This window comes from Dipodomys spectabilis, unplaced genomic scaffold, assembly GCF_019054845.1.
Source record: "Dipodomys spectabilis isolate Male_0828 unplaced genomic scaffold, ASM1905484v1 ptg000233l, whole genome shotgun sequence".
Classification (NCBI taxonomy): Eukaryota; Metazoa; Chordata; class Mammalia; order Rodentia; family Heteromyidae; genus Dipodomys; species Dipodomys spectabilis.
In genome coordinates, this window is record NW_024870910.1 from 980,406 (window position 1) to 990,749 (window position 10,344).

A 10,344-nucleotide genomic window follows, 5' to 3' on the forward strand; every position below is an offset into this window, starting at 1 on the left:
GCGCAGACGCCTTTGTCCCTGAGGTCACTCTGAGGTTTCTGTTCCATCCCAGGCCAGGCCCCAGAGAGGCCGGCTCCTCACAGTCTCCAAAGAGAGTCCCAGGGCCATGTGCAGTGTTGTCCTGACCCAGGCCTGCCCGTCACCCTGGAACCAGGGATTACCCCGAGGTGTGGGTCTGGGCTCCAGGCTGCGCCCACCTTCCTGGGGTTGTTAGGGAAATTCCTGCGTGGCTTCACAAGCTGGGCTGAGAGAAGCCACGTCTTCCCGGATGGGGTCACCCATGAAAGCCCCACGCATCTGTGACAGGCTCGTGCAGCTCGGGGAAGGAGAAGGGATGTGGGAGGGGAAGTGGGATAGCGTTGCTTTTGTTCCTTGATCCAGCCATACCTGAATGCAGACAACCCTGGAACGCCGGGTTCAGAAGCCAAAAGATTTCTTCCCTCCTCCCCTCTCCCCCCCACCCCCACTTCTTCTCCTAAAGTGGATTTGAAGTGGGTTTCTGTGACTACTACAGGGCAGATTCTGACCGGTGCAGAGCCTCTCTTGTTCCAAGCGTCTGTCCACACGCCCGCCTCTCATCCTCACGCGGCTCGGCCCGCTTGTCTCTCATGTGCGGCCTAAAGAGCAGCTCTGGGCAGGATTCATTTGTCTCCCCGCAGGGGCAAGCTGGGGAGAACCATTGCTCTGTGGTAAGTGACCAGAGCTGGCCAAGGACATCCAGCCATCCCTTCCCCAGAGGAAAGCTGGGACATGGGGTTCAGGGCGCTCGTCCCTGCCTCTGGGAGACAGGCAGAAATCCCAGCAGCCTCCGCTCAAGGAAGGAAGAGAGAGGGGAGGGGAAAGAAGGAAGGAGGGCGGGAGGGAGGGATAGAAGAAAAGGGAGGAAGAGGAAAAAGAAGGGGAGGGAAGGAGGGAGGGAGGGAGAAGAAGAAAGAAGGAGAGATAAAAGGACAGAAAAGGAGAGAGTGAGAGAGGAAGGAAGGAAAGAAAGAGAGAAAGAAAGAAAGAAAGAAAGAAAGAAAGAAAGAAAGAAAGAAAGAAAGAAAGAAAGAAAGAAAGAAAGAAAGTGGGAGGGAGGGAGGGAGGGAGGGAGGGAGGGAGGAGAAGGAAGAGAAGGAGGAGTGGAGAGGGGGAGAGGAGGGAGGGCAGGAGGGTAGCCGGTCAGCAGCAGCCCCTCGGCCCAGCCTGTGGCCTCCGTGGTCAGTCTGGTGGTTCTAGAGCAGTTGGCAGAGGGGGACCCCCCCCCAAGATTCTGTGTATGCATTTGACCTCACAGCACACATCTTGTTCTAAGAGAGAGCAGAGCAGGGAAAGCTCACCAGAATCTTTCCTGGCAGCCCCAGGCTTTGTCTTTCTGGAACATTCTATTTGAGGGAGGAGGGCCGGGCAGGAAGCGCTGCAGCCTGTGACTGATAAGGTTTTGCAGGGTCTGCTTCTGGCCGGGTGGACAGAGCTGGTGACAGCGCTGGGCAGGGGCCACGGCCAGCCGGGGGGAGTGGAGTCGCCAGGGCTGTGGGTGCTGGTGTCAGGGGCCAGCTCGCTGTCCCCACCTCGGCCACCACATCGGAGCTTCTCAGGTCACTCTCCTAGGCCTGTTCCCCCCCTCCACCTGCCACCTTCCCCAAGTCATCTGGTTTCCTATGGAAATCACTCCCTGCAGGCAGCGATTCATAGTTACTTTTCCCGGCTCAGGAATGCATTTCACAGAGGAGCAAAAAGGAGCACAGAGACGTGAAGACTGTCCCCCGTGACACACAGCCGCTGAGGACGGAAAGGGGGAAGACAGCAAGGCAGCATGGCGCCAGAGGGGTTAAATGCCATGCTGTACTGCCTTTCAGTGTGTGTGTGTGTGTGTGTGCGTGCATGCACATGCAGTCACACAGGCCAGTGACTAAAGCTACAGGCAGACCAGGGGTGCTGAGCCAGTGTCCCTCGGGGCTCCAGCCCAGCCCCGTCTCTTGGCAGCCAGGTGCTGTGTTTCTCTTTGGCTCAGTGACTCTGACTGCAAAGCAGGGCCTCAGGCCGCCCCCAGGTCACCCACATTAGTGACCTGTGGGAGGTCCGAGCTGTGACCCCAGACCTCAGGGACACCCAGGGGTGAGCTACGACCCCAGGCCCGGCCTGTCCATGCACCCCCACCCCAGACCCCATCCACAGGCCATCTCCGTTGGGTCCATCTTTGCCCTGCCTCTCCTTCCATTCCTTCTAGTCCATTCTCCCAAAAGCTATTCCTCCAACTGGAGCCCATGGCTCTGAGGCAGGGCAGATCCGGGAAACTGAGGCATGAGAAACAGCATCTTGATGGAAAGCACCCTGGGGCTGGGTGTCGGTGCTCACCCCTGTAATCCTTGCTACTCAGGAGACTGAGATTTGAGGATCAAGGTTCAAAGCCAGCCCAAGCAGGAAAGTCCTTGAGACAGACTCTTATCTCCAACTAAGCACCTCTCCCCCTCCAAAAAAAAAAGCTGGAGATGGAACTGTGGTTCAAGTGGTAAAGTGTTAGCTTGAACAAAAGAAGCCCAGGCCCTGTGTATTAGCCCACACATCTCATTGTGTTGCAGTTGATGTGATCTTGAAGAGGGTTGAATGGGGCCTTGTCTCTCCTGCCCCAGACCATTTGCACTTGCTACTTGCCCACATATAGTGCTTCTCTTCGCTCTCTACCCATGAGTGGACTTGTTCTCCAAGCTCCCGGTCCCAGTTTGAGTGTGCCGTGGTCACAGAGGCCTCTCCGCAGCCCACAATTGTCCTTTCAGATCTCACAGCCAGAGAACACCTCATTGAATGGTAACCCCTTATTTCTTCATCAGTTTCCCTATCTGCTCTCCAGTTTCAATACTAAGCCCATGACCATAGCAGATCATATCTTGTTTCCTTCCCTGACCAGCAAGACGAAAGTGTAGAAATTCCTGGAAGAAATGGGCTCTGAGTGGTGTGACTCACCCTGGAATTTAATCTAGCATTAGGTACTCAAAAAAAACTATTGACTCAGTGGCCCGCATCCTGGTGCTAATTGTTGGGGGAAAAGGTGATGCTCAAACCCTCAGCTCGTAAGCTGCATTTACTGCAAACAGATCTGCTGTTAACCCTTGAACCCCCAGCCCTGAAACGCAGCCACACAGCTCACCCTTGGGCGGGGCTGGGCCCTGCTGGAGGCCCATCAGGAATCCACTGGCGGGATCTCCTGCTTGGCCTCTGACCTCCTCGTCTCTGCAGAAGGTCACAGCTGCATGGATTTACGATGTGTTCCCTTCCCCTCTGAGCGCAAGCCAGACCCCCACGTATACAATATTGAGGCCTGGAGGGAGTGGGGGGGAGGGTCCCAGGTCTGAGTCCGTGTATCTCAAAGCGCTGCTCAGTAACACCTCAGGGGTCCACAGGACTCACACACGGTAGCTGGGGGTGTGTGGAACATTTATTGGGCACCAGCTGTATGCATCTCCTCCCCCATGGGCCTTCATCCCCTTGGTCTTCCATCCTCCTGCCTATCCTCTTCCTGGGAGTGGGTGTGCGTGTTACACACTTGGCCAGGCTTTCCCCCACTCCCCAGCCCCAGCCCCCTTTCCAGTCCTCTCCAGAGAAACAAGGTAGGAAGGCCTCTGCAGGTGAGCCCAGGCCTGGTTGGCTCCTGGGCTTGTTCTGGAGGAGGTGGGGGGGGGCATCTGGCAGTCTGAGAACTGGGTCAAGGAGCAGACAGGTGGGGGACACAGCGCTGGGGCAGGGAAAGTTCTGAGAGGTCTCTGGACTTCCCTCAAACCTCTCATAGGGGGTCTGGGCCAGGCCTAGGATGAGAGGGTAAATAGATGGATAGGTAGATGGATGTTCGGGCACCTGGATGGACAGGTGAATGAATAGAAGGATGGATGAGTGGATGGGTGAAAATGGTACATGATAGGGCGGTGGGTGAGTAAAAGGACTGGATAAAAATGGTGGGTGGATGGTGAATGAGGTGGATGGATGGATAGATGGGTGGAAGATGGATTGGTGGATGGATGAGTAGATGGATGGATAAATGCATGGATAGATAGATGGGTGGTGGATGGATAGATGAGTGCTTGATGGGTGGGTGGATGGGTGGATGGATGGGTTGATGGGTGGATGGGGTGGGTGGATGGGTTGATTGGTGGATGGGTGAAAGGGTGGGTGGGTGGGTGGATGGGTGGATGGGTGGGTGGGTGGATGGGTGGGTGGGTAGATGGATGGGTGGATGGATGGGTGGGTAGATGGATGGGTGGGTGGGTAGATGGATGGGTGGGTGGGTGGATGGATGTGTGGATGGGTGGATGGGGTGGGTGGATGAGTTGATTGGTGGATGGGTGAAAGGGTGGGTGGGTGGGTGGATGGGTGAAAGGGTGGGTGGGTGGGTGGATGGGTGGGTGGGTGGGTGGATGGGTGGATGGATGGGTGGATGGGTGGGTGGGTGGGTGGGTGGATGGATGTGTGGATGGGTGGATGGGTGGATGGGGTGGGTGGGTAGATGGATGGGTGGATGGGTGGATGGGTGGGTGGGTAGATGGATGGGTGGATGGGTGGATGGGTGGGTGGGTAGATGGATGGGTGGGTGGGTGGATGGATGTGTGGATGGGTGGATGGGTGGATGGGGTGGGTGGGTAGATGGATGGGTGGATGGGTGGATGGGTGGGTGGGTGGATGGGTGGGTGGGTAGATGGATGGGTGGATGGGTGGATGGGTGGGTGGGTAGATGGATGGGTGGGTGGGTGGATGGATGTGTGGATGGGTGGATGGGTGGATGGGGTGGGTGGGTAGATGGATGGGTGGATGGGTGGATGGGTGGGTGGGTGAAAGGGTGGGTAGGTGGGTGGATGGGTGGATGGGTGGGTGGGTAGATGGATGGGTGGATGGGTGGATGGGTGGGTGGGTAGATGGATGGGTGGGTGGGTGGATGGATGTGTGGATGGGTGGATGGGTGGATGGGGTGGGTGGGTAGATGGATGGGTGGATGGGTGGATGGGTGGGTGGGTAGATGGATGGGTGGATGGGTGGATGGGTGGGTAGGTAGATGGATGGGTGGGTGGATGGGTGGATGGATGTGTGGATGGGTGGATGGGTGGATGGGGTGGGTGGATGGGTTGATGGGTGGATGGGTGAAAGGGTGGGTGGGTGGGTGGATGGGTGGGTGGGGGAATGGGTGGGGGGATGGGGGATGGGAGGTAGGGGGTGAGTAGAGGTGGATGGGTGGATAGAGCAGGAGCAATCCAGGTGTCTGTGGCTGGTCCAGAAGGCCCCTCTTGGGCAGCAGGTAAGAGCTGACTGGCTTTGAGCAGATGTTTGGACAGGGGGCTTGGCTGGCTCTCTAACTTGGTGACTGCTGATTGGCACAGGCATCAGGCTACTGGCTGAAGAACCCGTCTGCCAGCTTTACTGTTTGCTGGATTCTGACCCTTCCACCCATACAGATCACAACTGTTTCCCCCTTCAGGGAACTCTCGGCTCACTAGTCTTCTCTCCCGGAGTCCCCTAAGGGGTTGATCCACACAAGGGCTAGACAGGGTTCTGCTGTAGCGCCAGGCGGGGCTTCCGGTGGCTGCCCTGTGGCTCTCACATTAATGCTGCTTCTAGAGTGAGTCAGGAATCGGAGGATAGGACATGTAGACATGTGTGGATGGTGAGAACCAACAGCTCCCTCTTCCCCCCGACCCCAGAGGAGCTCTTCCCTGGCCACAGACCACAGCTGTGTGCAGGGGCAGGAGCTGAGCATTTGCCCTAGGGGCCAGACAACTCTTCTGAAGTAATAGAGCCTGCTAGAAAAAGCAATGGAGGTAGCCAGGTATGGCTGCGCATGCCTGTAAGCCCATCTACTCCAGAGGTGATAGGATACCAGCCCAGGCAAAAAATGAGAGACCTCCCTAATCAGCACCGATAAGGCTGGGCGTGGTGGCATGCATCTGTCAGGCTAACTCAACAGAAGGGACAGATAGGAGGATTGCTGCCCTAACTGGCCTGGACAAAAGGTGAGATTCTAACCGGAGGGGGGGGGGGGGGAGAGAGCAAAAAGGGCTGGGGATGTAGAATGCCTGCCTAGCAAGGGCCTCAGTTCAACGTCTAGTACCTCCAGAAAAAGAAAATGAAAGGGAAAAAAATACAGAAATACAGACAGATGCCTCACCACTGCAGTACACAGATGGGCAGTGGGCTCCTGACAGAGACACACTCGGCCCCAGGGAAAATGGCTGCAATCAAGCCACACCTGCTGCCTACTAGAATGGTAACAGTTAAAAAGTCAGCAGGCATGAGCTGGGTGCCGGCGCGGCGGCGGCGGCTCACGCCTGTAATCCTTAGCTACTCAGGAGGCTGAGATCTGAGGATCGAGGTTCAAAGCCAACCTGGGCAGAAAAGTCCCCAAGAGACTCTTATCTCCAATAAGGTCAGGAAGACAGAAGTCAATGAATAAGGGGACTTTTTATTTTTTTAAAGAACAACAATAAAGTCAGTTCAGGCTGTGTAACAAAGAACACTAATCAGATAATAAATAACAGATACATATTTTTTTCCTTTCAATGACAATAAGCTGAGGATCCAAGGTCAACATGGCTTTCTAATGAGGCCTTCTTCAGGTCTTCATAAGACAGAGAGGACAGATCCTCTTCTCCTAAGGACACTGTCCCTGTTGGACTAGGACCCTACCCTTGTGACCTCAGCTTAACCTTCATTTACCTGTGAGGCTTGATTTCCAAAGTCACCATAGAGGTTAGGGCTTTCACACCTGGACTGGGGCAGGTGGCTTGGGGCAACGTGCAGATCAGCACATAGCCACGTCTCTCCACACCTGGCTGTCATCAAGTTAAAATCAAAGGCAAGGTAAGGGGTTTGTAGGCTTGGAGCACTGACTTGGAGTGCACCGAGGAGATGCTGCTCAGGCCCCAGGCTGCACAACGTGTTATAACGATCTTCAACTGATGTGCTGGCTGCCTTCGATCTGCCAGGCTCTGGCCCAGCTCCACTGGGGCATGAAATCCTGGAGTTTTTGTCTGCCTAATTAACAGTCACGGATGTAGCATGTCTTGGATGTGTTTCTTATTATTTTCTGATGAATGGCTGCCATTTCCAGAAACTGCCTCCAAGATTCTCGAATCCTACCCTGCTCCGGCTCTTGGGAAAATGACGTTTTAATGATCATGTAAAGGCAACTGTAATAGTGACCTTATTAGCTGCTTCTTTTCTTAATTAGCTGCTTAGGCAAGCATTTTATCCTCCTCTCCTCCTCCCTTCCCCCCCCGCCCCCCCCCCCCCCCCCCCCGCCCCCCAGATACAAATCAACAATTTCCAAACCCTCTCTGACAAACCAGCTTGCTATGCTGCTACCTTGCCAGCATCCCAGCTGGAGGGCTAATAAACTTTGACACGGGCTCCAGAGTCATTTGGGTTAAGAACTGTCGCTTCCAGGAAAGTTTCTGCAGGCATTCCTCACCTCCCATGAGTGCAAATTCCCGTTTGCTTTTCCCGCTTCCCTTGCTGCTAGGATTCTAGGTAGCACTGTGTTCTTGAGGGTTTTTTTTTTTTTTTTCTCCCCTGTTATGTCTAGAAACCTAGTAACTCAGGAGGCTGAGCTCTTGAGGATTGAGATTTGAACCCAACTGGAGCAGGGAAGTCGGTGACATTTTTATCTCCAATTACCCAGCAAGAAAGCTGGTCTCTCCCGGGGCAGCCCTTCCTTGCTAAGCCTTTGGGTCCTCTTTGGTCCTGTCCCTTTCTTCCTCAGACTGTGGGTTTGTCCTCTCGCTGGGCCTCCAGCCGACATGAAGGAGGCTGAGGGAGACAGGCTGCCTCCAAGGCCAGGCGTGGTCCCGACCTGGCTCACCCTGCACAAATGCGGTGTTCAGATATTTATTTTTAGTGGCTGGCAGTTAAATAGCAGCCTTCATTTCGGTGGGAGCCATCCCGAGAAGTAAAAATAAACCAGAGCTTCGCCTGGCCAGTAAATCCTACCAGAGCTGCTGGGTGGACCTTGGCTCAGTGCCCCGACGTCTAGGGCAAGGGGTGGGCAGCGGGTAGAGGGGCCACAACGCAGCCCGCCGGCTGGTGACCACAGCCCCTCCGGGGTCCCGGGCCACGGTGCCAGCTCCCCACGCTGGGCTGCTCCGTGGCCGGCCCGGCAGCCAGGCCCCTGGGCACTCAGGGAGGCACGCGTGACACTGCCTCGGGGTTGGCTGCGTTTCCTGTTGGTTCTGGGGATATCTGGGGGGCACCTTTGGGGCGACCCCCCCCCCCACAGCCCAAGGTGAGTCGATTCCAGAAGTAGGGAGTGAGCACTTCGGTTTGTGCTGGGGTTGGAAGCTGGTGACCGCTGAGTGCCCAGCCACACCTCCTCCCAGGGCACTAGGTCTGCCAGCCCCCCGGGAATCGCTTTCCTTGGTCAAGGCTGTGCTTCTTGGAGGAACCCAGGCGAGGCACACCTGCTTGGCTTCTGCCTTGGCCTACACCCATCACACCCGGAGTGACAGCTGCTCCTTTTCAGCAGGAGCCAGACCCTCCCCTGGCCACGCCCACCTCACCCTGAGTGACAGCTGCTCCTTTTCAGCAGGAGCCAGACCCTCCCCTGGCCACGCCCACCTCACCCTGAGTGACAGCTGCTCCTTTTCAAGAGGAAACAGACCCTTTCTTAGCCCTGCCCACCTCACCCTGAGTGACAGCTGCTCCTTTTCAGCAGGAGCCAGACCCTCCCCTGGCCACGCCCACCTCACCCTGAGTGACAGCTGCTCCTTTTCAGCAGGAGCCAGACCCTCCCCTGGCCACGCCCACCTCACCATGAGTGACAGCTGCTCCTTTCCAGGATGAGCCAAACCCTCCCTGGCCACGCCCACCTCACCCTGAGTGACAGCTGATCCTTTTCAGCAGGAGCTAGACCCTCCCCTGGCCACGCCCACCTCACCCTGAGTGACAGCTGCTCCTTTTCAGCAGGAGCCAGACCCTCCCTGGCCACGCCCACCTCACCCTGAGTGACAGCTGCTCCTTTTCAGGAGGAGCCAGATCCTTCCTTAGCCACGCCTACCTCACCATGAGTGACAGCTGTTCCTTTTCAAGAGGAACCAGACCCTCCCTGGCCACGCCCACCCCTCCATGAATGACAGCTGCCTCCCTTCCTCAGAGTTTATATATATAGATACCTGAGCTTATTATTGTCTAGTGACTCCCAAAGGATTGGCGCTCTCAATTACAAGGTTTTTCCCAGAGCACAACAAGCCCCCAGCCATGTTTTAGAGGGACAGAGGCTCATGGAGCCTTGCGTTGAATGCGGTATTTATTTTATTCCTACTCAAATATGTAAAGCCATGAAATCAGGCCCAGTGGTGATGCAGAGGACTGAGAAACGGGAAGTACAGCCGGGACAGCAGATTCCAGATTCCCCCGGGAAGCGAGGCAGCTCCCCGGCTTAGTAGGCCTCCCTTGCTGGTGATCTTCCAAGATCTTCCAAGCTTAGAAGCTGCTTTTGCTGGGTGCTAGTGGCTCACACCTGTCACCCTAGTTACTCAAGAGGCTGAGATGTGAGGATCGTATTTCGAAGCCAGCTTGGGCAGTCAAGTTTGTAAGTCTCATCTCCAATTAACCATTTAAAAAGCAAGAAGTGGAGCTGTGGCTCAAGGGGTTGGAGTGCTAGCCTTGAGTGGAAAAGGAAAGGGACAGTGCCCAGGCCCTGAAGTCAAGCCTCAGAATAGGTGAAAAAAAAAAATCAGGAGAAGAGCTTGTCATCTCTGCCTCCACATTGCTTACGCCTCTGCTCTAAGTCAGTCTACACAGCCATGTTGTGATCACTCTAGAATCCAGGAAGCCCAGACTAATCCATACTCTTTTCTTTTTTACCAGTCCTGGGGCTTGAACTCAGGGCCTAGGCACTGTCCCTGAGCTGCTTTTGCTCAAGGCGAGTGCTCTACCCCTTGAGCCACAGCACCACTTCTGCCTTTTTCTGAGTAGTTTATTGGAGATAAGAGTCTCATGAACTTTCCTGCCTGGGCTGGCTTTGAACTGCAATCCTAAGATCTCAGCCTCTTGAGTAGCTAGGATGACAGGTATGAAACACCAGTGCCCAGTGATCTCTACTAGCTTTATGGGGACAGAAACTATGGTAAAGAACAATAGAATCTGCTCAGCACAAGACCACCTGCCAGAGAATGATGGCCTCTGTGTTTGTTCTGGCCAGGGAAGATGGGGGAAAAAAATGATCCAGGTTGTATTGGGCCAGCACTGTTTAATAGTTCTGCCGACTTCTTCCCCTCCTCCATGCCGCTTTGTCTATTTAAAGCTAAAGCTCGGATGCCCGGGCAGTGGAACGTACCTCCTTTCTCTGTCCTTCACCATTATCAGTCAACATTCTTGTCTCTTTATCTG